This window comes from Falco biarmicus, chromosome 2 (genome assembly GCF_023638135.1).
Source record: "Falco biarmicus isolate bFalBia1 chromosome 2, bFalBia1.pri, whole genome shotgun sequence".
NCBI lineage: Eukaryota > Metazoa > Chordata > Aves > Falconiformes > Falconidae > Falco > Falco biarmicus.
Genome location: NC_079289.1, coordinates 4122576 through 4149252, shown reverse-complemented (window position 1 = coordinate 4149252; position 26677 = coordinate 4122576).

The window sequence follows — 26677 nt, the reverse complement described above, 5'->3', positions numbered from 1 at the left end:
AGGAAATGATTGAGAATGCCCTATGGAGAACAAGCTGCTTTGAAGCACCTAATGGCCCAAACACCACATGTAGACACCTAATTTCAGTATCAAAGAGGAATATCTTGGAAGAAGGAAACCAACACAAATGCTAAGGCACACACAAAAGGGCTCAGATATTGGATCCCCTTGGCAGAGTGGGGAAACCCAGGTCCCCATACAGTGGGAGGGCAGTCAGTCAGTACAAAATGGGAACCACCAAGCTGGCCAGCAGGCAGGACATTGCACAGGGCCAAATCCTCTGATCTCTGGGATGGATGTGCCACACCGAGGTCTCCCTCATACGGCACATAATGCCTGGGTCCTCTCCCAAAGTGGCACAGGTAGGGAGGTGGTTGCTTTCTTTCCACCCTTAATCTACTGCCCCAGAGATCAGAAACACCTTGGAAAGCCAGAGGTTTGAATTCTTCCCCTTCCAGCAAGAATTTCTACCCAGACCTGGGAGATCTGCCTACCAACAGCCTGGTGGTTCCCAGGATCTGGTGGAAGCAGTCTACCCTCCTCTCAGTGATAATCAGCAAGTCAACAGCAAAGAGGCTGTACAGAAATGATCCAGAAACCCTTGCTGGAATAGTGGGCTCATCCAGACAAACCTTGTCTGGTCCTCCCTGCCATGTGACAAGAGCCATCATCCCTTCCTCCATCCCTTCCCCTCTCTGCTGGTTAGATGACACCCACCCCACTTCAGTGCTTGTTCCAATTGCAGAGAACGGAGTGCGTTTTGCCTCTTTTTTTCCCTTGCTCCATTCCCCCCTGGAGGTTCAAAGGAGACCTTGGGGTTCCTCCAGAAGCCTTGCTCCACTCTCAGCCATGCCTCGTCTGCAGCCCTGGCTAGCGTGGAGGCTGGCTGCCAGCCACCCCGGTTCCTTCTGGGGGAAGGTGCCAGCAGATGGTGCTCTAAGACCCCAAATTTAGCTTTTCTGCCCCGCACCCCGAGGCAGGGGCACTTCGGCACAAGCAGCCCACAGCACTCTCTTTGCTCAGGCCTTTCCCACCCTGGGCACTGCACCTTGAAGCTTCTGAAGGGCCAAATGCTCAAGACGAAGTTTCAAAGTTATAGGTGTTATAATATCTTCTAGCTCTATCCATCCCCCAGGGCCTTTTGTACTGGTAGCGTTTTTCCTTGGCGGGGGGGGGGGTGGGGATTTCCAAGCTAAGATGAAAATGATATTAACTTCTTTCATCAGAGCTGATCCTGTTCTGGAGAAGCTCAACTATTTCTTTCCTCTAACTTGCTCATAAAAAAACTGTGACCTGTATCTTATTGGCATATCCTCATCCCACATTGGCTTGAGGACAGTGCTTTGATGAGACTTCGTTCCAGCTCAGAGATGTACCCAGCAATCCTCAGGGATGGACAAAACAATTTTCTGATAAAAAGTCAAATTTAAAGGCAAAAAAAGCATTTCAACTGATAACAATATACCCTGGACTCGGGCAAAAAATGGCGGTGCAGGGGAGAATGAGTTGTAGCTGCATTCTGTAGTTTATGGGAGAAGTAAGGTCTGTGTTTACAAAGCAAGAAGAAGAGTGTAAGAAAGTGCTTTTAAGCTGTCAACTATTTATGTCCCTTGCTTGTTTAATTATGGACTAAATATAACAGCGGTAGAGACCAGAGTGTGCAAGCACTTGATGCCTTGGCACAAAAGCAGTGCAGAAACTTTAAATTTGGGCTGCACAACTGTTTGCTTTACGGTGATGATTTGTGGGGAAGCGATAGCAAGAGGTGAAGGTTTGCCTGCATTACCTGGGGCATGAATGCTTCAGTATTGGGGCTGAGAGGTCAGGTCAGACACCAAGTTTTGTGCCTTTGCAGCTTCTGAGTCCTTCTGTTCGATAGCTGCTATGAACACATTTATTTTTTTGTGGGGAATCCCCCAAGCTCCCATTTCAGTAACAACTTTTTCTTGCTGGAGAGCTGCTGGTGCTCAGCCAAGAAAAGCCAACATTATGGTGTTTGCTCCAAAACTCACAACTGATATTCTTGGCCAAATCTCAAGAAATCATTTTCCCTACCAAAATGGAGCTCTCTCTGATATAAACCACAGCAGAGGTTCAATGCTGTGCAACTGCTTAGTAAGAAGACTCATGCGTCCTGCTCAAACTGTAAGGGGGAATTTGGGTTAGCAGGATATAATTACCAGAGCTGGAGTTTGGCTGTGTGACTACAGCTAACATCCTTTCACTCCAGAAAACTGCTGTGAAGGATTTCAGGCCATGAGTCTCGTTCCTGAGTCCCATCCTGGGGATGGCAGCTCCCGCGGTGGCTGTGGCATCCATCATGGGAGGAAGAAGGTATTGGAAATGCTGCTTAGGAAGCCCTGCAATCCTCCTGTCCCTTTGCTCTTGGGAAGAGTCTGGGGGAAGAAACAAGAAATTTGATAGAAAACAGAGAAATATGGCAGTAATGAGATAGCTGTCAACACTGCCTGTGGATAACCTCACAAAAGCAGAATTATTTATAGATGGAAGTGTCTGAGAACTTATTTTCCTTGACACTGTGACTGTGGCAGCGTAATGGATAGCTCTACAGTTTTCAAACCCACTCAATTAGGAGCAATGAGGTGCAAAATTACACATGCAAGAAGATGGAAATATAGATGTTTGAGATGAAACGGGCCTTGCTAGCCTGCCAGCACCACCTGGTTCCCAATGGGGCAGAAAGAGAGCTCTTTTCTAAGCATCCCAATGTAAAAATTTTTTTATGGATCTTTTTGAACAGGTGACTATGATATGTGGAGCCTGAAAACTAGAGACGGTTGGGTTATTGTTTGCTGCTTTGAATGCCTGTGTGTGTATAAATACCTGTCTACACAGAGAAATAGGTTTCGTTCTCTCCAGAGGAAGAAAGTTAGGGAAAAAATGGATTTAAAGTGGAGTTCCCATTTTGACTCATTCCTTTTGGCTTTTTCCAAAAGGGCATATCCATCTGAGGAGGTCATCTGACGGAGAGCTGATCAGAAACTGTTCACTTAGAAGTGCGGCCAGCCAGATCTCCTTATTTTATCCTCCTTATTTTACTGCTAAAAATGTCTTTGTCAGGTTGGACTGGTGTTTACTGACCTTTGGGATTTTGAGGGATCCAGGCTTTCAGATCACACTCAGACCCTGGGAGCAACATCCCTCCTGTTCTGCTTTTTCTTGATTATGGATGGACTTTGGTCCTGAGAGGAGAGTGCAGTTCACTGCTTATTTCAGCTGTTCTCGAGGCTTGTGCTGATCTTTATCCAGGATGTCTCTTCTGCTGAATTAATTTCCGGAAAAAGGGAGGTGTAGAGAGCTTTATGGACAGTGCTGGAGGCCACAATGCCTGTGAAGCACCTTGAAGGCTGAAGAAGAAAGAAAGTAAGATAAGGTTGGCTGAACGCCTAGAAGAAAAATGGGATATGAAGCAAGGCTGGAGCGGATGCGCGATTGAACATGAAACTGACAGAGATAAGAAAGAAGAGAGAAAAAAAATGCAAGAAGTTCAGTGCGTTGTAGCTTAGTAATTAACCAATTATATGTAGCCAAGAAGTGTGTGAACATTATTGATTAACCAACGATATTTTAGTATGTTGCGCGTGAACAGCGAACGAGGATATACAAGCATGGGTTTTGGACTAATAAAAGGTCTTCTGGTCATATTCGGGAGTTCGTGTCTTCATCTCCTCAGGGAGGAAAACTGGTACCCAGTAAATCGCTTGCAGTAGACATTTCCCTTGTTGTGCTGCAGCAGAAAGTGACATTATTTCATAGAATATGAAAAATTCTGTATGACCCATCTATATTCTAGATAACCCATTAAAGGTCATAGAGATACCCTGGTTGTTATTAAGACTGAATTGCAGCTGCAGTGATCGGAATGGCAAAGGACTCCAAATGCAATCAATTGGCTCTTTGAGTTTCCATGAGCATGGTCTCCAGGCTGCTTCACTTCTTTCTTCTTTCCTGCTTCTCTCTCTGCTTTCTTGATACAACCTCCATCTTCTTCTGTGATGTATGCATACAATACAAGAATATTATTATTCCCATTTACAGTAGTCATTACAACACTGGGGCTTAATCAGCAGGGCAAAATTCAGCCAGTGAGTGCCAGCAGATCCACGTATAAGCATTTGATCTCATTTTGAAGCCTCAGCATTAGGAGTCAGCTGCCATCTAGTAAGCAAGGAGGAAAGGTCTGAGTGCTGTCTTGTGTTCTTTCAGGGAGTTTTCTGAGCCCTTCGACAGATCAGGTAAGCAGCAGCTCTGCAGTTTGAGCACTGACTGGGCTTCGTGTGTTTTGCCTCTTTTTCCTGACCCTGCCCAGCATCCTTGTGTTGCTATACGCAAGGGACATCCGTCACGGTGTGGGCTTAACTTAATTTTCCTTCACACATCTAAGTGCAAATGTCTCCACTTTGTTGAGTCAGCCTCAGCTCCCATTTTTTAGTCACAGAAGAGAAATGGCCACCACTAAAGCAATTCACCAGCCCATTTTATGTGCCTGCCTTAGGATAAGTAAGATGATGTGTCATGCCTCTAAAATAAAATGGAACAACTCCTCACTGACTTGGGTTGCCTATGCCAATTGTAGAAGATTGAGATACAGCCTCACCAAAACTTCACTGAGCCTCACCTGCCTGATCAGCAAAAGGATTTCCCCCCCAAGCATTTAAGAACATAGGTAAAGATCAATTTAACACAACTCTTAACCCCAGATGTATTAAGCAGTGCTTTGGTTTTCTCTGAAGGTCACACTCCCGTGCGGTGTACCAGGAGAGCAGTTTAGTCCTCTGGCCTTCAGATGCTCATGAGTCCATCAGACCTCCCCAGAGGGCCAGTGGGAAGTACAAACCACAGGCTTAGCCATCTCAGCTGTTCTACAAGAGTCTGTAGCACTGCGGAGGAATTTGTCCAGTCCAGGTTGAAAACCACTGTCAGAGGACATGTCCTCTTCTGGGCTGTCCTGACATCTGCGTTAAAGTCAGTTGATGGCAAACCCTGTCACCATCATGATTCAGACTCAGGGGTGTTGCTTCTTGCTGTCGCTGTAGCTGTAGACCTAGGGCACGTTGATTTTTTTCATCTGGGAGAAGCCTGTGTGGGGTGGTGGTGTGTCCTCCCCTGTGTGACCTTCGCCTGATGCTGAAAGGCACCATGGACCATGTGCCATCCCTAAGCCACAGGGTGGTTGGAGACTCCTGGCCCGGCCCAGGCAAAATTTGTATTGGAGGCTGGTGGTAATAAAAGGGCAGCCAAGACCTCACTAGAGACAATTCCCAATTTCAGCCCCCAGTTTTTCCCCTTCCCTTAATTTGCTGCTGTTGCCTCATCCCCAGGGCAGACCCCAGACTGGGGTAGGGGGCTGTGAGTAGGACGAGCCATCCCCTTGGGGATGCTCCAAGCTCCAGCCTCTGGGCTACTACACAGGGGCCAGGTGACACTGCTGTGTTGGTCCTTGTGCAGGTTGCCTGCCTCTGGCCTTGCCTCGTCCCCGCACCACTGCTCCCATGAAATGAGCCGTGTTTAGCCATTATGGATGCGGAGTGTGTTGGCGTGGGGGGAGCGTCATTCATGAGGGGGCTCCAGTCTCTACTCGTTATGCGCCAGCTACAATGAATCAACATTAATGAGGCAATTTTTGGTCATTTCCACTTTGTATGCACAATAATTATTTTCCACCCTTGCAAAATAGTCCCTAATTAAACTGATGCATTTCGACAAGGTCTTGCGAGACTAAACCCTGTTCTTCTTTTATAGGGGCAGCATGGCCTGTGAAATCCGTTGTGACCGAGCTCTGCAAGGCACAACAGAGTTTTCAAATGTCTCCCTTTGCTGGATTTTAATAGGCTGAACAAATGGAAACCTTTAGTGAAATCAAAGATAAAGAAAGAGGTGACACATCTCTTTCTCGTGGATGGAAAAGAAAAACAACAACCACAAACCACCTTACCTCATTCCTGTAGACACTCTAAGACAATGTGATATCAAATATGCAGGAGAACTAGATGAAACTCATTAATTCACTTGAGCCAGGAATGCCGCTCATGAAAATGCAGGCAGGAAACAGCTCTCTTTTTACAGACTGAATTAAACAAGGGCGACTTTTCCATGTATTGCTCCCATTCCGTAAACATCCCTGCTGCAAAGGGACCGTCTGAATGCAGTAGCTCCAAGCTGTTGAGCGGCACTAGAGTCCTATTTCTTCTCAGCAATAGCTGTTGAACCAAAGGGAGGTCAAGAGCCTAGTGCTACCAGCCTTAAAGACAGCAGTGCTCTTCAAGGGGTCTGGAGGAGCCTGTGCTTTGAAGCAAAACAGTCTCACTGACAAGCTGTGACTGCTGTCCTTGGAGCAAGCTGTTACCATAGCTTTGGAAGTGGTTGGTTCTTGTTGCATGAGCAGATTGCAACAAATCAGCTCAGCCACAGCAATTTCTTGGGTGTAAACTCATCGCTAGGCAAAAACACTTACTGGTCTGAGCTTAGCTCATGAGCGGAGAGAATGGGCCTAAACTAGATCATCTCTTGTTATCTTCAGGCTGGAAAGTGCATGGAGGCAGCTGATGAGCAATATCTCAAGACAGAGTAACGTGACCTTGTGATCGTGTCTTCAGGCATTAGGAAGATGGGTTGAAAGTAAAAGCAAAGAAGGAGTCTTAAGTCCTCGTGTAAAGGCTCCTAGCCCATGCGCTCTGAGACCGATAACCACTTTGCGGGGAGCCTTCCTGGAAGATAGATGCAAGGCCAAAGCCAGCAGCAAATTGGGAGTGAACCCACCACACTACACAAGAGCTTATCCCTTTATGCCCTGGAGTCTCCTTCTGTTCCTAGGGGAAATGTAATTAATGCAAGCACTGAAAAGACAGAGGAACTCAAAGCTGAAATGTGCAGGGCTCAATCAATGGCATCAATAATGATACAAAACGCCTGTTTAGCCCTAGGGCAGAGTCGTGGCAGGTGGAGACATTAAACACTGGGACAGGACGAGGACAGAGGGTAAGTGCAGTGACTGTGAAATTCTCACACTCGCAAACCAATGCCTGTTGCAGACCATTGCTGCCTCTCCCTCAGGTACTTGCCCTGTACCTTTCCTTCTCTACACCTCCACATCTTACATGCCACCTTTCAGCCTGGTTTTCCTTTTCCCCCTTTTTATTTGATGTACAGCCACCAAAGAAAAAACAAAATGAAGAGAACGATGACTGAGACCTTAAGAGGTGTGCTGGCAAAATTGTGCTCAGAGCAGAAGTACATCAGTTTGAATATGGAGCATTGATTTCTTTTTATCACCTTGCTTATTAGCTACACAGGATTTGTTCTTAAGAAAAAAAAAAATCAAAATGAGCCTAGAGGAACTGAGAGATAAGGGGAAGGATGTTTTCTCAAGTTATTTCTCCTCATGAAATTCTTTTAGCTCCAGATCTTAGGTAAGGAGCCAGTTCCCCATCTTCCTTTTCAGTAATTAAAAGGGGAAAAAAAGAAAATCTGGCGGTTTACCAGATGTTCTTTACACGTAGAATTAATATCTTTTTATCTTCCAGAGATAACACATTGAGCTGGAGGAGTCGGATCAGAACATTAATGTCTTTGTTGTGATTCCAACTTAAAGGAACATCTTCGCTGTAATAAAACCTAACAGTATTAAATGGTCTTGATTTTCCATTGCAGTATTGTTGCTTGGTGCCTGAGTAGCATCACATGGCTGGATCTTCAGATGGGGTAAGCTGGTTGCTTTATCAGTAAGGTAAAAGCTAAAGCTATTGATTTAACTGGGACTCTATCGCCCTGATTAAACAAAGACTCTGGCCTATTTTGATAAAGTTACCTTGAGGTGATGCAGCAGAGCATCAGTGTTAGAATCAAGTTGCCTGACACTGGGGACACAGGATGAAGGGAGACAAAGCAATAAACAGTGCAAAGGTACAGTAACCCAAGGAAAAAGAAGAAAATTCCTCAGGTGTGGCAATTTGGGGAGAGAAACAGAAAGTCAGTGTGTTTACTGGAAAAGGTGATGTTGAACAGAGATTCCTTGCAATAAAAATATAGAGACCCTGAACCTCCTGCCTGAGAGCAACTCCTAGTGAGCAGCCTGAAGGAGACAAAACAACCCCCTGTCTCCCTCCCAGATTCTTTCCTTTGATTGTTTACCTATTTTCATATCAAAGACTCAGCTTGGGTGTCTTCCTTCTTAGCTATCACCATCACCAAGGAATGAGCTTCAAATCAACCTTCTTGGAAGCTGGCTTATCAGGAAATCTTCTTTAATAGCAGGTTTTACATGTCTTCTTAAAACCCCCTTCAGAAGCATCAAAGCACCCACTAATTGCTCTGTGATGCCTCACAAATACCTGGATTTGAATGGGTGTATAGGATCCTCTCAGACTGGTTGAATTTTAAAAAAATCATTACTTATTCTCAGGTAGACAATCAGGAGTCAGAAAAATGTTGCCATAGTCAAGTGACTTTGACTGAGCTAAGCAACCGAGCCCACAACTCACAGTCTTCATGTTTTTCAAAAGTCTTCATGTCATTCATGTTGTTCTGGTCTTCGTGTCATTCCTGTGAGATTCCCAAAGATCTCATCTTCCTGTGCCATCTTAAATGAGCTCAAGAAATCACCCACTCATCCTAGATGGAGGAGACCCCACAGTTTTATGGTTGCATCTTGATTATTTCTGTTGTAGCTTCACAAGATGCAACCTGGATTCCAAGACCAGATTGCTCTGAGTGTCTACTCAAAACAAAAGGAGAAGGCCCCCAAAATATCTTCCTGGCTTGTGGATTCCAAGGCTATAGATAATCTGTAATGACCCCATATGCAGTAACACCAAACTGTCCGTTTCCATCAGCAATGTGAACAGAGATGGATGCAGAGAGGAAACTATTAGATTTAATCAAGTTTCAGCTGTGGTTTCTCATACTCAAAGCTGTGCTATAAAAACCCAGGCAATGGGTGTCACATGAACCATCTGAGTGCCCACCTGGCAGGATGGCTTGGAGATACAGCTCCTGTACACACACAGCACGTGAGCCAGGAGAGCAGCTTGTGGTCCAGATGCTGAGCCCCTTCACAAATGGGACCTTCAGTTACAAGCAGAGAGGAAACAAAGCAGGTGAATCGTTTGCCATACAACAGACACATGTTAAATTAATCACAGTGAGATGACCACTAATTAACTGATCATGCTAATGAGAACTTTGGATTTTGGCAATGAGGTTATTTTTTTTTTTTGATCGGGAAGAATTGTGGATGCTGGTGTGGAGAACAAGACAGAGCGATCCTGAAAGATTTGTGGGGGTTCCGCATTGCGACTCCAAGAAAATTATTTTAGAAGTATTTATAGTAAAAAAGCTTTTGTATTAAAAAGGCAGTTACATTCTAACAAGACAATAACAAGCTGAGACCTCATGTTGTCTGAGGTTTTCAGTTCTGGTCTTGCTGCCACATAGATTAATGGGTGGGGTTTTTTTTGTGTTCCCTGTTATTTACCTGGAAATTTATGACTGTTTTAAGTCCATCACAGTGATTCCACCTCAGATGCACTACAGATCTATCAAATTCCCAGAGGTCACCCAGGCCTGTGTTTTCCACCAGATACACAGGAGTTTGCTGGTCCTTTGTTGTTCCTAAGGGGTACACGTGCCTTCAGAGAGATTATTTAAATGCTACTAATAAGCAACATCGGTTAAAGAGATTCCTCTCTCATCCCTGCAAACCTTATTCCTTCAGGGAACTTATGAAGGACAATATGATCCAAAACCTGCTCCCATTTTTCAGAATTAATCGATTAATTAGTGCTAGGGCATGCTCTGGGGCCTGGAGCATCCGTTCAATTATCTCTTGCTATGTTGCCACACTGGTCTGTGGCTTGGCTCACACCTCTGTTGAATTTATGAGCAGGTTTCAAGGGATAACGTGGGCCACGAACCATTCCCAATAGGCATCTGAGTAATGTTCACTCCCCATCTGCTGACCCTCAGGGAGCAGAGGCAGAGATGCAGGAGCTGTATCACTATGTGACAGGCATTTATATCTCTGCCACACTGAGCAGCCTCTCTTAGACCAGCCTTTTGCTATTTCCCCTGGTGCTCCAAGCTGTCTGGGGCCACAAGGACATGGTTAGCACAGTGCTGAGCCCTGACACAACTCTGTGCAGGGAACAGGTACAGGAACACAGCCACACTGCTTGAAACCCCAGAGCATGGGTGGAGAGGAGACATCTGCCTCAAAATCCTTTCCAGAGGCTGGTAGAGAGACAGAGATTTCTGCACAGTGATAATCAGCGAAGTGTAGGTCATAACTTCATATTTTGTTCCACATCTAAGCAGACTTATCATTTAAAAACACTTCCTCTCTGAAAGGTTGCACCGGTGGAGTTGAGTGACAGTGGGAGGTGGTCCCATATTTCTAGAAGAGGGTTGATGATGCTTTTGCCTAGAGGAGACCCAGTTTTCCAGCCATTTCTGCCTGCCCTGCTCTGCCAGCCTGCTCTCTGACCAACAGACACGTGACAGTGGGCACCATCCTCCACCATGTGGGACAAGAGAGAGCCAGACCCACCCATGTGTACAACTGGGGTTTCCAGGTCCGCCTCCAACCTCAGAGCTCTGGCTGTTGTGTTCATCTCCTGGTGGGTGTCAAGTCCCATGCAGGGATTTGACCCTGATGCAATGATCATTGTCAGATAAAATTAACGTAGGTCATCTCATTCACACAGAGGCTGGTCAGCCGAGCAGAGCTGCGTGACAAGCTTTAATTAGATCCACAATGACTGTGCTCCCTGGGAGAGTGGTTTGATGGCTTGCTCAACACATGCAATGTCAGTGGCTGGTTGCCACTGTGTGCTGGAAGGCAACTTCCAAGTGCCACCTTTTAACAAGAGTGGGGAGAAATTCATGTGGAACAAATTGGGATGAGGTTGTGAGATTGCTTTCCTTCAAACACAGACTTTGGTGCTGTTCCCTCCTGCAATCGTGTGTTTGCTCTCACTTTTTCCTCCCACATACGTACAACTGCACCTTTGCACACCCTATTTCTGCTGGTCTCTTTCTCTTGTGAGAATGCTCTTTCATCTTTCTCCATTCTGGTGCTCACAGGTACCCCCCAGTTCATCTCCATCACATGCTTGAGATCTCTTTGTCTCTTGTAGGATGATACCTGATGGCAGAAACACTTGCAGACGAGTGGGTTTATGGGGAAAATTCCCCTTGTGCAAAGCTCTGCTGCAAGGAGACTGATGGGGAGGCAGGCTGGTGTGACCACCCAGGTACAGCAGTAGGTAGGCAGAGAGGATCGGTGCAGGCAGAGGCACAGGACCTTCAGGGGAGAGTGAGAAATACCTTCTGCTATCAGCTGTAATTGTGTTAACAGTCAATTAAGCTACTTTGGATTATGGCCCAGGTTCAGCAAGGCCATTCTTTAGAGTGAGTCCAACCCAAAGCAGGAAGGAAACTGTACAATATGAATGGGCTGGTTGTAGGCTTAAGAGTTCTGTCTGCTTCGGGCTCCTGCACTTCAGCTAATCACACTTTTTCTGCTCCCTCTTTCTTCCCCAGACCTGGAAGAGAACATATTTTGGACAAAGTTTTGGGCACAGTCTTACTGGATCTTCTCTGATCACTTCAGTATTTTGACATCTGGCAACAGGAGTCTTCCCTGAGCAAGACCTCTGAGCTTTGGTTGGCGTGCATGAAAGGGAAGGAGAAAGCTGGCACACTCGTGTTCCCACCGGGCCAAGTCCTCTCCTCCACCCACGCTGCAGAACAGCAGCTCCTTATCCCATCAAACTCTCCATCTCCTTCACAAGCTTCAGATGGCTTAGTTTTATTTAACTTTCCCTTTTCGGTTCTTAACAAACTTCCTGCATGCTTCATCTAGAGCCAGCAGTGGTCCCCACTGGGATGTTGCCAGGCAAGGAATTTATTTGTTTGGATAGAGATATGAGGGTCAGTGTGGCAAATTTAGACAAAACTCAAATGTTGGACTGGGTGGTCCTAGCATCTGGCTGTAGTAGACTGGAGTGGATTTTTCTTTAGAAAGTCTCTGTGGCATAAATGGGGCAGGCTAGGGGAAAATAAATGGCAGAAAAGAAAGGATTTATGTATTCTTACACACATTTAACAGCAGGCTTTCTTACATCTCAAGTGTATCTGGCATTCAAGCTTGTAAGTGACCCTGCCCTACCTTCTTGTAACAGATACTGCTTCCATCAGAGCCTCAGCCTTTCACCGTGCCACCTTACTGCCGCCCAACTATTGCAACTCGTTTGTCTGGATGATATTTTAACGAACAGAGGTGACACATGATGCTGAAGTCTGTCTCCTTTGCCAGGTGATATGTGAAAGGGTGAAACTTCAGTGTGACAAGCTGTCAATGGCTCTTCTGGAGGAGAATTTCAGGTCTAACCTTTAAGACATGTGGCTGACAGCGTCTGCCTAAAGCATCAGTCTCTGAAAGAGGCGATCATACAGTGCGACTCTTGCACAGCTTCGCTTCAGTTCCTAAATTGTTCTTTCTCTGGCCTCACACCTTTGGTGGCTATTGGCAAAATGGGAAATGAGGGAGAAGAGAGATTGGCTTGGCTGAATGCTTGTTTTCATTCCCATCTTTGCCTGCACCTTTGTTCCACTGGGGAAAACCAGGTAGAACTGTGAAAGGTCCAGTACTTAAGTGGAATCAGAAGGAAAATGGGAGTAATTTCTTCTCCCACTTGTTCCAAAATTTTGCGTGCTAGGGGCAGGGCAGGGATAGAAGAAATTGTTTCTCTGAACAACCTCACAGTGGGACTTGTTTCACCTCTCTGGATTACCATGGAGCTGGTCACCATGGGCTTCCTTAATAGTCAACAGAGGGAAACTGGCACATCTGTGGTGTGATCCATCTGCCCTGCTTCAGATCTTCACTCCTGGATGAGCTGATTCATACAAAGCAGTGCCTGCTCCCCTCTGCCGAGTGTGGGCTGCTAGCTTGAATGGAGATGTCTGCACATGATAAAACAAATCCCCACCTCCCACCCCTGTGTCTTGTCCTGGTTCCCAAGCTGTCTTTATTTTTAACCCAACGTGCTCAGCTCTTTCATGGTATAGAGACCCTCAGCAGTCATAGCAGGGTGTCTTCTCAAAGAAGTCAGGGTTTCATAGGAAGTAGCTCTAAACCAGAAAGACCCCTACTCAGTGTAACACAGCTGTGGGATTACATGATGACATTGGATCAGGCTCAGAGGTGAACCCTGAGGATTCCCTACTCTGGTGCATTGGGAAAATGAAGTTTTCCTCCCTTTTTTGGGGTGGTGGAAGGCTGCTTTCTAAGAGCAGCTTGGTTTGGGGGCATGACTTCTGTTGGTCTGGGTTGTGCAGGTCTCACTGAAGCCCGTTGGCTTCTGGATAAAATTCTGGATGCAAAGACAGCTCTGAACCCACCCTCCAATCCATTTCATTGCCTCTGCAAGAAGGAGCAAGTAATCCAACCTGAGGGCCCTAACCTATCAAAGAAAAAAAAAAAAAAAAGACAAGGAAAACCAGACACAAGAAAAACACTTAGCAGGTAGGAAAGGAGTGAGACAATATAGCAAATGCCACCTTCACCAGGTTAGCTACTGACTATGGCAGTCTCCTGTAACATCGCCCCTTGCTTGGCTAGCACTAGGCAATCCTTCATCATTCCTTTCCTCTGGCCCAAGGAGAATAATGTGATCTCCAAGGTCAACGTAATTACCTGCTCCTTCTCATTAAAGGAATTGCCAAAGTATCAATTTAAAATCATTCGCCTCCCCGCCCCTTTCATTGCAAATGATTTATGAGGAGGTTATTTATTCGTTCCTCTTTTCAGCTGAAAGCCTTTCTAATTAGGAGCGGCACATTGAGATCTCCCGTTCTCCAGGGTGGAATCCCATTTACAGCAAAAAGGGGAGCATGGCAAGCTGGACAATAAAGCAGGCAGCTATTTGTTTTAAAGGAACAAACCCCATCTCGTGGCTGGTACTAGAGAAATGGCTCCAACCCCAAATCCTCCGCTTACAGGCTGCGATACAGAGCAAAATCAGCTGTATAAAGAAGGGTTTAATAGGCTCTGGTTCAACTCTTGGCCATGCAGGCGAGGGGACGATGGAGTGGGTTCCTTAATCTCACAGTTTCCAATCCACCAAAAAGTCAATAATTTGGGGCCATTTAAGCTGCCTGGAGCTGCGAGGATGTCTTTCCATTGGTAAGGCTGCATGTCAGCTACACAAAACAGCAAATCACACTTGGACACTGGGTATTTTGAGCCAGCAGAACAATCATGCTTGGCCAAGCTATGGAAAACACTCTGTAGATCCCCATTAAATGGGAGAATTTGAAAATTTCAGGCCTCTGTGATGATGCTGGGAGCCACCAGAAGCGACATTAGTCTTTTGTTGCAAGTGTTTGGAAACTACAGTACTAATGTCGTGACAGTGCAGTTAGCTGTAATTTTTCCAACCAGTTTTAATGCTCTTTTCTAAGCTATATGGCATCTGAGATCAGCTGCCAGCACTCAGCAGACCCTGTAGCTGACAATGTTATTCATTTAAACCTAACACAGTGTGCATCTTGTTACTGCAAGCCCTCTGTTAACCAGCTGTAGGAACAAACTTGTTCATTTTCTGGGTAATCCCAGGAAAACCCTTGTTGGGAGAGGGATGAAGAAGCAGCTTTTGGGTCCTGTGGATTTCGTCTGGCATTGTAATCATGGTGAGAGGATCTCAAAAGCCGCACATGCAGCTAAGCAGCATAATTTGTACAGCAGTTTCCCCTGCTGAGCTGTTAATAAATGTGTCCAGGTGATGGAAGAATGAGTGGGGAGCGTTGTGATTTGGGGGATGGGGCTCGCACACTGCTGCTGTCCCCCAAATCACCGCAGATACCTGCAGGATAAAAGTCAAACACATGCAGTATAAATCTAACTATAATAAAAAGGAAGAAGAGCATATAGGGACAGGACAGAAAATTGAGATAGAAATGGTCAAGTTCTGGTCTCACATTAGTTTTGAGCTCCTGTTCCATGGGTAAATGAGCAGTTTCTAAAAGCTCCCTGACTGTGGTGGAGCAGAAGCTCTTGGTGAAGTACAGCTATTACCATGAAATCTTTTAAAATTAAAAAGAGTTGATTAAAATTAAGAGAGTTGTGTTTCTCTTCTTGGTCTCAGCAGCGTAGCTTAGAAACCGAAGACCTGCCATTTCCTCTGAGTGTCTTTTTTCTGCCTGCTAATGAAGCCTGCCTTAATTTACTCACCTCCAACATCTTCCCATTACTGGCCCTTATAATTATAGGATTGGTCTTTCAGGGTGTCCATTGGGAATGAGCAGACAAGAACTTATTCCTGCTGCTGTCTTGTGATGTGGGAGGTGGTATGGGTACATTATGCTCCTAGCTTGGTGCTTTCTGCCTCAGTTTCCCCCTCTGTTAAAGGAAGCTAATGACACTGGCTTTGGAGAACAAGGGGAGCCAAGCACCTGGAGATGACTGCTTTTGTGGGCTCCTCAGGCATGCTGGGCTTCACAGCCTCCTTGAGCGCTCTTCACTTGAGAGACATCTCACAGATGACTCACTTGAGAGTGAAGAAACTGCACCAGAAACAAAGTGCCTGTGGACAAGAGAAGGGGGAAATCAGCTTTCCTTGTAGTGTTTTTCTGCAAACAGAGGGACCAAACATCAGACACGATGTAGGATTTTTGATTGCCACCTGAACCGCCATCACAGCCCTGCCCCATGTCAGGGGCTTTCTTCCAGCCCCTCTGCCCCATCTGGTTGCTGGAGAAGCTTAGATGTCTCAGGGCTGGTTCTTCCATGCTTGAACTCTGGAAATACCCCCCTGCTTCATCCCAATTCACTGTGAAGTGTCAATAACTGGTGGCTCTTTTGGGGTGAGGAAGAAACTTGCCTGGAGAGAAAGGGCTGTGCCTTGTAAGACAGAGGACATGAAGCCCCATGATGGGGTGATCTTCCCTCCATCACCTCCTGCTCTTTTGGGGTGGAGGGTGTCACCCTTGGTAGGTTTGCGCAGTGCACAGCATGACAGAGTTCTGGAGCCATGGACCCATCTGAGGGGTAAAGGACCTTCCCCAACCCCATACCTTTGCTGGGGCATGGCTTGGCACCACGGGCAGGGAAGGAACAGCCAGGTGCCTGCCTTCCGTGCCCAGTTTGTGCCTGGCAGGCCCCAGTGGTTTGGGTTTGAGCTTCCCGGCGCCACAAGGAATGTTTGAATGCACGGACATGCTTGTTCGACACCGCCTCAGCTTTGTGATAATTAAATCCAAAGGGTAATCATTATTTCATTGAGTTCCCTCCAGCACTGTAATTCCATCTCTGCTGTGCCAGAAAACCCTGGATGGAGAGGGAGTTAAAGGGGCAGCTTCAGGGTAGCTTTTTTTCTCCTCTTTTTACTTTTTTATTTTCTTCCCCCCCCCCCTTTCCCTTTCCCTTTCCCTTTCCCTTTCCCTTTCCCTTTCCCTTTCCCTTTCCCTTTCCCTTTCCCTTTCCCTTTCCCTTTCCCTTTCCCTTTCCCTTTCCCTTTCCCTTGCCCTTTCCTTTTCCCTTTCCCTTGCCCTTGCCCTTGCCCTTGCCCTTGCCCTTGCCCTTGCCCTTGCCCTTGCCCTTGCCCTTGCCTTGCCCTTCCCCTTGCCCTTGCCCTTGCCCTTGCCCTTCCCCTTTCCCTTTCCCTTGCCCTTGCCCTTCCCCTTGCCCTTGCCCTTGCCCTTGCCCTTGCCCTTGCCCTTGCCCTTGCCCTTCCCTTTCCCCTTCCCTTCCCTTCCCTTCCCTTCCCTTTTTTCTTTTCTTTTCTTCACAGGTTCAAAGGGACACTGGTCAAGTTCATGAAGAGAAACCCATTGAAGACTACTAGAAACCAACCCCAGCTTAGGAGCTTCTTGAGGATCCAGGGATGTGACTGGAGTGGAGGAAAACGCTCTGGGAAACAGCACCTGTACTTGTCCTCTTCTCAGGCATTTCCTGGGACACTGAGGGGGACTTTGGTCTGGCCAATACATGTTTTATTTGTCCCTCCCTCCCACCAGCCCACGGCCGGTGACGTGGCATGGTCACCCCTCAGCATTTGCAGGATCCCTTTTGCCCTGTCACTGCTGATCAGGATCAGGCCCCGTAGGCAGCAGGGTCACCTTGCAGTTGGTTCAGCCCACGGGAGGCAGGACCACGCAGGAGAAGGCTAAAAGGTTCTTGCTCCCACTGGCAGCAGGGACCTGAGACAGCAGAGGAAGAGGGAGAGATGGAAACCCTGCCTGCCCTGACCCTTGCAAACACATTCCCGCAGTGTGTAAGTGCATGCGTGTTCGCTGGGACTGCTCCATCTCCCCTCTGCTCCTGCCCACGCAGGGATGCGTAGTGAACAGGGGCCTCCCTGTCACCAGTACCCAGGGCTCTCCGAGAGACCTGAACTGAAATTGGATTTTGTGGTTCAGTGACTGAAATCAAGAAGATTAAAAAAAAAAAAAAAGAAAAAAGAAAAAAGAAAAAAGAAAAAAGAAAAAATCAGTTCTGCTTGAAGCAAAAGGGGCCTTCCAAGGGGGTTTCAGCAGAATGATTAAATCCCCCCACCAAATAATAAAACCCACCAAAAGTCACTTCATTGTGGCTTAATGCTCAGTGTTCCCTTTGTGTCTGTAATGAAACGTTTTGGGTTTATTCTGGATTATTTGGTATGTCTTAGCTTTACCTTTTTTCTTTGATTTTTTTTTTCGCCCCCTCTTGGATCATTAAAGGAAAAAAAAAAAAGGGGTGTGTGTGCAGAAACACCAGTCTGAACTTTTGGCTGTCACACTTCATTTCTGATACTGCTGGAATGGGATTTTTGAGCATCCTCTCTAGCCAGCTGGTGTAGAAGGCCACACAGCAACCTGGTTTTGAAGGCAGTTTCAGTCCCTCTGAAAGTCTCTTTTCTCATTAGATGAGATTATTGTAGACAGATTATATTGAAAGTCCTTTTTCACAGCTAAGAAACTGAGTTAGAGAGAGCCCTTTGCCATAGAGAAATACCTCTCTGCCACAGCAGAGAGTGCTTCAGACTCTGCTTCAGTCTGGGCCTCTACTGGCTCTTTGGAGTTCATCTCACCTGACTTCTGATGTCTCAAGCGTTAATGTCTCCATCTGGTCCAATCATCCCTGGCTCCCTTTAAAGCCCATGGGGAGAAACAGGCGCTTTCAAGAGTTTATCCATCTGGCCTATTATGACACTTCTTCATGTGGCTGGATGACTCCCAGCCCTTATTCTTGGTGGTTCTTGGCCATTCTCTTCCCTGGAGATGACACCATCCAGAAGTTTTCTTTGTTTGGATAGATCCTGGCTTTGGCCACGTCCCGTTGGGGCTTGCATCCCTTTCTCCATCACAACCATTCTATCTATCTGCTCTTCCATGGTTCGCCAGCTTTTCTTCCTCCTGTTTCTGGCACAGAGGTATGGGTTGCATGATCTCATTGAGTTGTCGGAGGACTGTTTGCAGGCTGCCACTGCTGAGTGGCAGGCAAGTCCTTCCTTGCTTGCCTCGTGTCCTCAGCAAAATTTTAAACCTTGTTGGAGCAGAGGACACCTTTCCATCCACTATCAATTTAGCACAATCAGACTGCGTCTCTTTGTTGCTGTTGCAATATAAATACCAGGCAAAACCAAAAACCTCTAAGTAGTTCCATGATTCATATAAGGTTTGAAGAAATGTGGAGGCTTATCTATTTTCCAGTAGGCTAATGGGATAAGAGCCAGGAATTTCTGAGCTCTTGTCCCAGCATTGGAGACATGCTTTTGAGCTGGGATCTCAGCCTGTGTTATGCATTTCCCCTTGATTTGCCTGACACGTCATGTACCAGATGAAGATGGATCCTTACACAGGGGAGTTTATGCTTCCTAAACCCACAGACTGCACAGTCAAAAGGCACCACGAGGATCATCTTATCTGACCTTCTGTATATAGAAAATAGATTTTTCCCAGAAATTGGATTAGAGCATTTCCTTTCATAGATACCCAATCTTTATTTCAACATAAGAAGCACTGATAACTTGGCAGCCTCCTAAGATGTTGCAATATTTGATAGCCTTCATAGCACTGAGTTGGTGTCCACTTCAAAGGCTGAATTAATCTAGTGCTATCTTCTACCCATCATGGCTTCTTATTCCGCTTATCGGCATGGCTGAAGAACCTCCCCTTCTCTGCCTCACTATCAGACAGCTTTTACCTATGTAAATACCAATATGTAATGATCCCTCTCAGCCTTCTCTTTGATGAATAAGGTTACTTTCCTAAATGTTTATGTTGACAGGTTGTGCATCTAATCCCTGGCCTTCAGCTATTTCCCCAGCCCCCGGTGCATGGCCAGCAGAACTGACCCATCACCTCCTAGAAGCCCTAGCCTCCTGTCTACTAGGGCAAGAAGGTGTCCTTTCTGAGGGACCTTTCTTCATTTGGGATGTACAGGACCTTTGTGTGGCACATCACCTTGGCTGGCTCTCACCTGTCCCCAGCTCACTGCAGTTCAAGGCAGTCTCTCACCCTTTAGAGGTGAAATAGCCTCTGATGGGGTATTTGCCCTTCAGGTTGACACCCCTTTGACGCTCTCTCCTTCTGTGCATGTACCTGTGTATTAGCCCAGTACGTTTCCCATACCACAGCCCCTGGGACTGCTCCTGCAAACCCTGTCTGCTTCTCAGTCCTCGTAAAGTCTTTCTGCACCTTTTTCCAGTGCCTCCTCCCCAGCCTATCCTCCTCAGCCTGCCTCTGGGCTTTGAGCCCTTTAATCCCCCATGCTCAGACCTGCTTCCATCTGCTTCCCCGCTGCCGTCCACATCCATCAAGCCATCACTAGTAAGAAAAGGGTTATAACCCCATCCCTTTACAGCCACATTTCAAGAGCTGTCAGGGACCAGTTCTGACACCGTTTAATGCATGTTTTGTAATCTCATCTAATGCAGTTTAGAAGGAAAAAAAGCTGAATGCCTTGGAGGAACTGTGATGTATTAAACCAGCAGAGCTGCCTTTATCAGCAGAGGCTCAGAGGCTGAAATGTGGTGAATGCTGATGAAGGTTTTCTGCTCTGCCCTCTGACTATGTTTATAGACATACGTACATTCGTCCAGATTACAATCTCATTGATGAAATACTAAAATAACTGCTCTGTTGTTTTTCCAAGAATGGATGGTGCTCACCCTTCTGGTTGTCCCCTTCTCTGCACACGTTGTCATGACCCGAGTCCTGTGCCAGCCCATTCCTCTTCCCTGAGATTCCCCAATACATGCTAGATTTAATGTTAATGCCTGTTCGGGTCATTTCTTCATGGCTTCTGGCTGTGAGTTACCCAGGCCTATTGATTTGAAAGACCCACCTCATCATGCTGCCTCCTTCCAAACAGGGACTAGAGAGGTCTATCGGGGATTTCTGAGTCACTGGCTGTGGTCCTGCTAGGAATATCCAGTGATCAGCCTAGTCCTGACCTTGTGCTCTTTTAGTATGGATGAAATTTTTAAAAAGATGCCTCTGAACCTCAGACCTGGAGCTCTCAGACCCCAAGACAGGCTGTCAGGGCCCATCAAGGATCTATCAGATGAGCTGAACATCTCATCTAACCTGGTTCTAAAAGAACTCACACCCATGCTCACCTAAACTTTTCTGCCATAAGGAGGTTAACCTGAGCCAAGGGCTGAATTTTAATTCCAACCCATTCTCTGTTCCCAGTAAAATCAGTCCTTCTGGACAGGATACACCAGGAGGAAAGGGCTTTTGCCTGTTGTCAAGGCAGAAAGAGTGTGGGTAGTCCATTTCCTAGTGCCATGGCCTTTATCCCTGATGGATGCGTTCTCCTCTGGTGAACTGCCATGTCTTTGCATGGATGAATTTGGTGGCTGTGCTACACCTCTGTTGGTCTAGCTGACTCATGTCAACACGGGTGTCACGGGAAATTGGCAGGCACTGCCTGACAAAGTGATCTGCAGACACACACACTAGGCCTCCAGGCTTTTGCTTTGAGAATGCCCAGAGACTTGCTGTGCTTTGTATTTTGCAATGACTTGCATCTCTGCTGATGCTAACACCAGACCCTCCTACTGGCAGCAGAGCTGGTACGCACCACCACAAGGAGATGCAGTGGCGTGTCTTCCTGACAAAGTTATCTCAAGGCCAGAAAAGGTATCAGTATTTACAGGAGGAGGTGGTATCTAATAATTTCTTTTCCTCTATGAATGCATGCAGCTTCAGAACACATGGTGATAACTCATGTCACCCTGACATCTCCCATGGCAGTTCGGTGTGCTGGCAGCACCGCTTTTCTGCAGTGGCTGTGCAGGGGATTGATCCACAGGCTGCTACTCTAAGCAGACCCCAAGTCCCTTCTGAGCCTCACTTCTGCCTGTCCTAGGCCAAAGAGATCCTGACTGGGGCTAGCAGAAGCTCTGCCTCTGGCCAGCACTATTTATCCAGCAATGGGTCAATTTCTGTCCCACGTCACCATCATGGGGCAATTTCTCTCCTTATCACCTCCCAACAGAGCATCCCCTTTGTTTTCTGTGCATGCTGCCTGCTCCATGTTTAACCTGCAGTGCGTAGCAGGTGTCTGGGAGAAGAGCAGGTCCCACAGTTAATTTCTTGAAAAGCTGATAAAAATGCTATCTGCTGAGTCCCAGGCTGTGCCTGGTGCTGGAAAGTGGTAAGTGAAGGAACCAGCCTTCAGCAGGGGCTCCACGGTTCAAACATAGCTGATATGCAGCGTCATTGCTTGTCAGCCATTAATTTTGTGACCTCGCCATCACGTCTGTGGGAATAAGGAGAAGGAGTCGCCCGCTCAGGCTGCAGCTAGGGAAGATTCAGGTTAGAAGCTGGGGAGCACATTTAGATTAGACATTAAGAAGCAGTTTTTTATGATAAGGGTGGTGAGACACTGGCACAAGCTGCCCAGAGAAGGTGTGAATGCCCCATCACTGGGAGCGTTCAAGGTCAGGTTAGATGAGGCTTTGAGCAACCTGATCTAGGGAAACACATCCCTGCCCTTGGAAGGTGGGGTGGAACTAGATGATCCTTAAAGGTCCTTTCCAACCCAAACCATTCCATGGTTCTATAATTCTACGATGAGGACAAAATAAAGGCTGTCATTTTCTTCCTTCGAAAGGATACGGCATCTCCATTGCTGCAGGTCCGCAGGAGCAACGGAGACATGCTCCTGTCAGAAAGTGTCAGTCTGGCTGATGCCAAGCTGATGCCATGGGTGAACTGGCTGTTGAAGCCCCCAGTTCAAGGACTTGAGCCAAGGTGCTGGGCTTTATCTATAACAGAGCAATATGGATGCAGCGAACAGGTCGGAGTGTGCTGTTAGCCCTTAGCTCCCGTGCTGAAAGCAACCATTCCCATGTATGGGAGTGTTTTATGGCCTTCGCACACTTGGATGCGTATGGACAGTCAAGGGTGTGAGGGATAGGGGATACTCTCAGCATCTGTGCTGTATGATGGAGCCAGCCCTGGTAAGAGTCTCTGCCCAGCCAGCTGCTGGCTCTGATGGGGACAGCAATGGGGCAGGCACTATGACGGGGACAGAAATGTGATACCTTGCTTTGGGTTCCCAGAGCAGAGACAATCCTTTCTGCCACCCCAAGGGTACTTCTGCCCAGGACTGCTCCGGTGGAAGGGGGCAGGAAAGAAAAGAAGTGGGTGTGCGGCAGGACTGCCATGGGTGCAGGCTGTCTTCCTCTCTCCCTAGCCATCACAAAGGGGATTAAGGAATAGAGTGTAGATTTTTGCAGCCATTAGGGAAGATCTACCACATACTGGATCTCCAGAGCCTGTCACCTACCAGGATTTTGTCCTCTTTTCCAATTGCTTTTGAGATTAGTTCAATCCCTGGGAAGAGCCATACAGCTTTCTTCTAGGCTTTCAAGTATACCTTGAGTCTGAGGGAGAGAAGATAAGCATTAAAAACAAATACAACAAATTGCTTGCCCCTGCTTGAGCCCAGCTGCCCAGCACCACCTTTGTCAGACAGAAGGGAAATCTCTGTTCTTGGACAACCAAGTACTTTGCAAGGAAGTGTTTGAATCTCAGGGATTTTTGGATATATGAAGAGGCTTGGAGTCTGAAGAGCCCCTCTAACTCCCAAGCCTGTAGCTGTCCCCATTGCTCTGTTGGGCAGGCACACAAGCTTGCTCTGTCCGTGCTGAACCAAGAGGGTAGGAAAGTGTGACAAGGAGAGACCCAAGCCGGTGGGACAGAAGCCAGGCTGGTCCAGCTGCAGCCAGAATGTTTTGGCCAAATGTCAGCTGAGCTCAGTGCCAAAGCTAATAAGCCTGCCAGAAGCCAGGACTTCCTTGCTTGGATGAAAAACTAGGCTAATGGTGCTTGGCTGGCTCCAGAGCTCTGCTGGAAACTGCGTAACTCTGCTCTGCCGTGTGAAACTGTGGCTTCAGACGGAGCAACCGGTTCCCTTTCTGCAGCAGGTAATGCAGGGATCTGTGGCACTGGAATGGGAACACGTCCTGACACAAGGGTTGTCCTGAGGGCCTTCTCCTGTGGCTCGAGGAGACAAGACAAAGGACTTACCACCTCGTTTCCATCAGGCTACTGGGGCTGTTACCATAATTTCCATATTCCCTCTCTAGGGGATGGTGTCCCTGCCAGCTGCAGTGCTTCCACTCTGCTTCGGGATGCTGGTACAACGCATGCTTTATAGCTTTGATTTTAGCTTCAGGAAGGGGGAAGCTGAAGCAATTCTAGACAGAGCTTTTGCCCACCTAAACTGGTTGCCCATGGGCTGCAGGCTGTTCTTCATACATAGAGGACTGACCACTGCTTTTCTGGGGCTGCTGAAACTCAGCAAACAGTATTTGCTGAGCCACCACAGAAAAGCACTGTTTTTCCCCCAAAGCAATAAACCCAAGCACACTGTGAGCCTAGTAGTGCTCTTTCCCAAAACAGCACCTCTTTCCCTGGCATCAGCAAGTGTCTACACTCTTCCTTCTGTGGAGTAGAGACTGGCCTACTTGTGTATGAACATAGAAATAGCTGATGAGCAAAAGTAGAGACAAGAATATTCTTACAGGAAATATTTTGGGGTGAAAAGAGGTCTCACTGGTCAACATAAACCCAGCTGTGAAGTAGCCTCCAAAGGGAGAAGTCCACTGGACCTGTCAAAAGGCTTGACACACCATTAAAGCGATCTTACAGCAAGCAGATATGGACTGGATGGAGCCAGTGTGGGTTCCCAAAGCTACCAAGAAAAAAACACACTTTGTGATGAGGCTTTGGGAAACCTAACTGAAACACAGTCCTAATCTTCCCATATTTCTGTGATAATATCCTCTTTGGAGGTCTTCTCTGGTTGCAGGATCTCTGGGACATGATCCTTCCCACTTTAGCTGTGGAGGAGCATTGGTCTTGGGTGGTTGAGAATGCTGCCACAGGACATTTAAGAAACAGTGGTAAAAATAGCATTGTGGCACAATTGTCATCATGGATTACCCAGGCATTTCCCACGGGATATAGCAGGGATATGTTCTGTGCCCTCCTCCTTCCCTGTTTATTCAATGGGATTTTCACCTCTGCAGTCTCTAGGGTGCAGGTCCCAGATGACACCATGACAAACAGACAGCTGGTGAGTGGGCTTTGTTTTTGAAGACAAACAAACACTTTACAAAAAAATTAAATAAGAAAAATTTTATGAATGAATACTTGTGGGGAAAACAGAGAATTTTTATGCTGATGATTAAGATTGGTGGCAAAATAGGGAGAAGTCTTTCCCCTTGTGCTCCTGCAAGAGAGACTGCAGGTAGGGACCAAAGAGGAATCTGTTCTCCTTGGCGTATCTCACACGAAAAACTACTCCCTCTTCAGGAGTTTCTTACCTTAGACAGACACAGCAGATCAGCAGGTCTGAGAACTACCTCCAGAGATGCCCAGTTCTTCCAGCAAACAAACCTATGCGTTATTTCAGGTTTTGTAATCACTGAAATGATAAAAGAAATGACAGCAGTGAGTACCTGTAAAGCAAGAAAAGACTGTAGAATATTGTTCTTCAGAAATATCCTAAAGGTTGTGGAGCAGCACAGATTGATTTATGCTTTAATATGAGTCCTCAGGTATTTGACCAACACAATGAGGTTTTATGAATGCTGGCCACCCTGTGGTAGCTCTTTGCACTTAGTTTATTGCAACCATGAGGTAGGACATACTGGTGTAAAAGTCTGACTGAAGTTCACACTGGTGTGCTCTCCCTCCCGACAGATGAAGCTAAGAGCTTAGATTTGGTGAGTGAGCAGGGCTGAGCTGAAATCTAGGCATTTTCTGAGCTGTGATAACTATTGCATGGGTGAGTCCTACAAAAAGGTAAGGACAGTCATTGGCAGAAGGAGACTTAACAGTCTGGTGTGGTGAAATTAGGGACAATAGTAGAGCCATGAGGATATGAAAGACTTGCCTTCCACATTCAAGGGCAGCTGAAATGAAGTCAAGATGAGGTGAAAAAGAGCACTGCTTGGAAAGAGCTTCAGGCCTTATAGATTTCATCAGAACCGTAGAGGTGTGTGCCCCATGAAGGACCCCAAATTCATCTCTGCTCCATCCCTGACCTTCTTCCCTCCCATCATACCTGGTCCTGTCCCAGGAGGTGAGAAGAAGGTACTGAGATAATTCCTCTCAAATTCTTACTGAACAAGAGGGGTATTGAATATACTCCAGCCCCTCAGAGATGCTGCCATGGAGGCTGTCCTGGTTTTGGCTGGGACAGAGTTCATTTTCTTCTTGCAGGGCTGTGTTTTGGATTCAGGATGAGAATAATGTTGATAACACCTTGATGTTTTCAATTTTTGCTAAGTAGTGTTTAAGTCAAGGAGTTTCCAGTTTCTCAGGCCCTGCCAGCAAGAGGGCTGGAGGGGCACGGGAAATTGCGGGGGGACACAGCCAGGACAGCTGACCCGAACTGGCCAAAGGGGTATTCCACACCATATGGTGTCATGCTCAGTATATAAAATGGGGGAGCTGGCCAGGAAGGTGGGATCACTCCTTAGGGACTGGCTGGGTATCGCTCAGGGGGCAGTGAGGAATTGTAGTGTACATCACTTGTTTTGGGTTTTTTCTTTGAGTTTTATTTCTCTTTATCTTTTTTGTTATCTCCCTTTCCATTACTACTGTTACTACTACTACTACTATTATTAAATTTTACTTCATTTCAATTATTAAATTGTTCTTATCCTACCCCATGCATTTTATCTTTTTTTTTTTTTCCAACTCTCCTCCCCATCCCACCAGGGGACAGGAGGAGTGAGTGATCAGCTGCATGGTACTTAGTTGCTGGCTGGGGTTAAAGCACAACAAGGGCAAAGAGGATAACTGATGTCAGCTGAGAAAGCATCATTAACAATGCAAGGATTTTAGGACCATAGGCCCAAGGATGACCCTGGTTTTCAACAGAGACCTACCAATGCAGGTGTCAGCTCTGGTGATGCAGAGCTTGTCTGTCAAGACATTCGTTAATCTAATAGTCCAATGCCTCACAGTCCTACATACATTTGTCTTCATAGCAGCCCAGCCAGGGTCAAATTATAGGTTATAAGCAGTCAAGATGCTCAGAGGTACTTGGGAGCCTTCAGTCCACCTGTTTAGAACGTAAAATGGATGCAGGCATCGCTCGTAGAGTCCAGATGAAGAGGGACTCGGTGCTCATTGTACAGGGCACCAT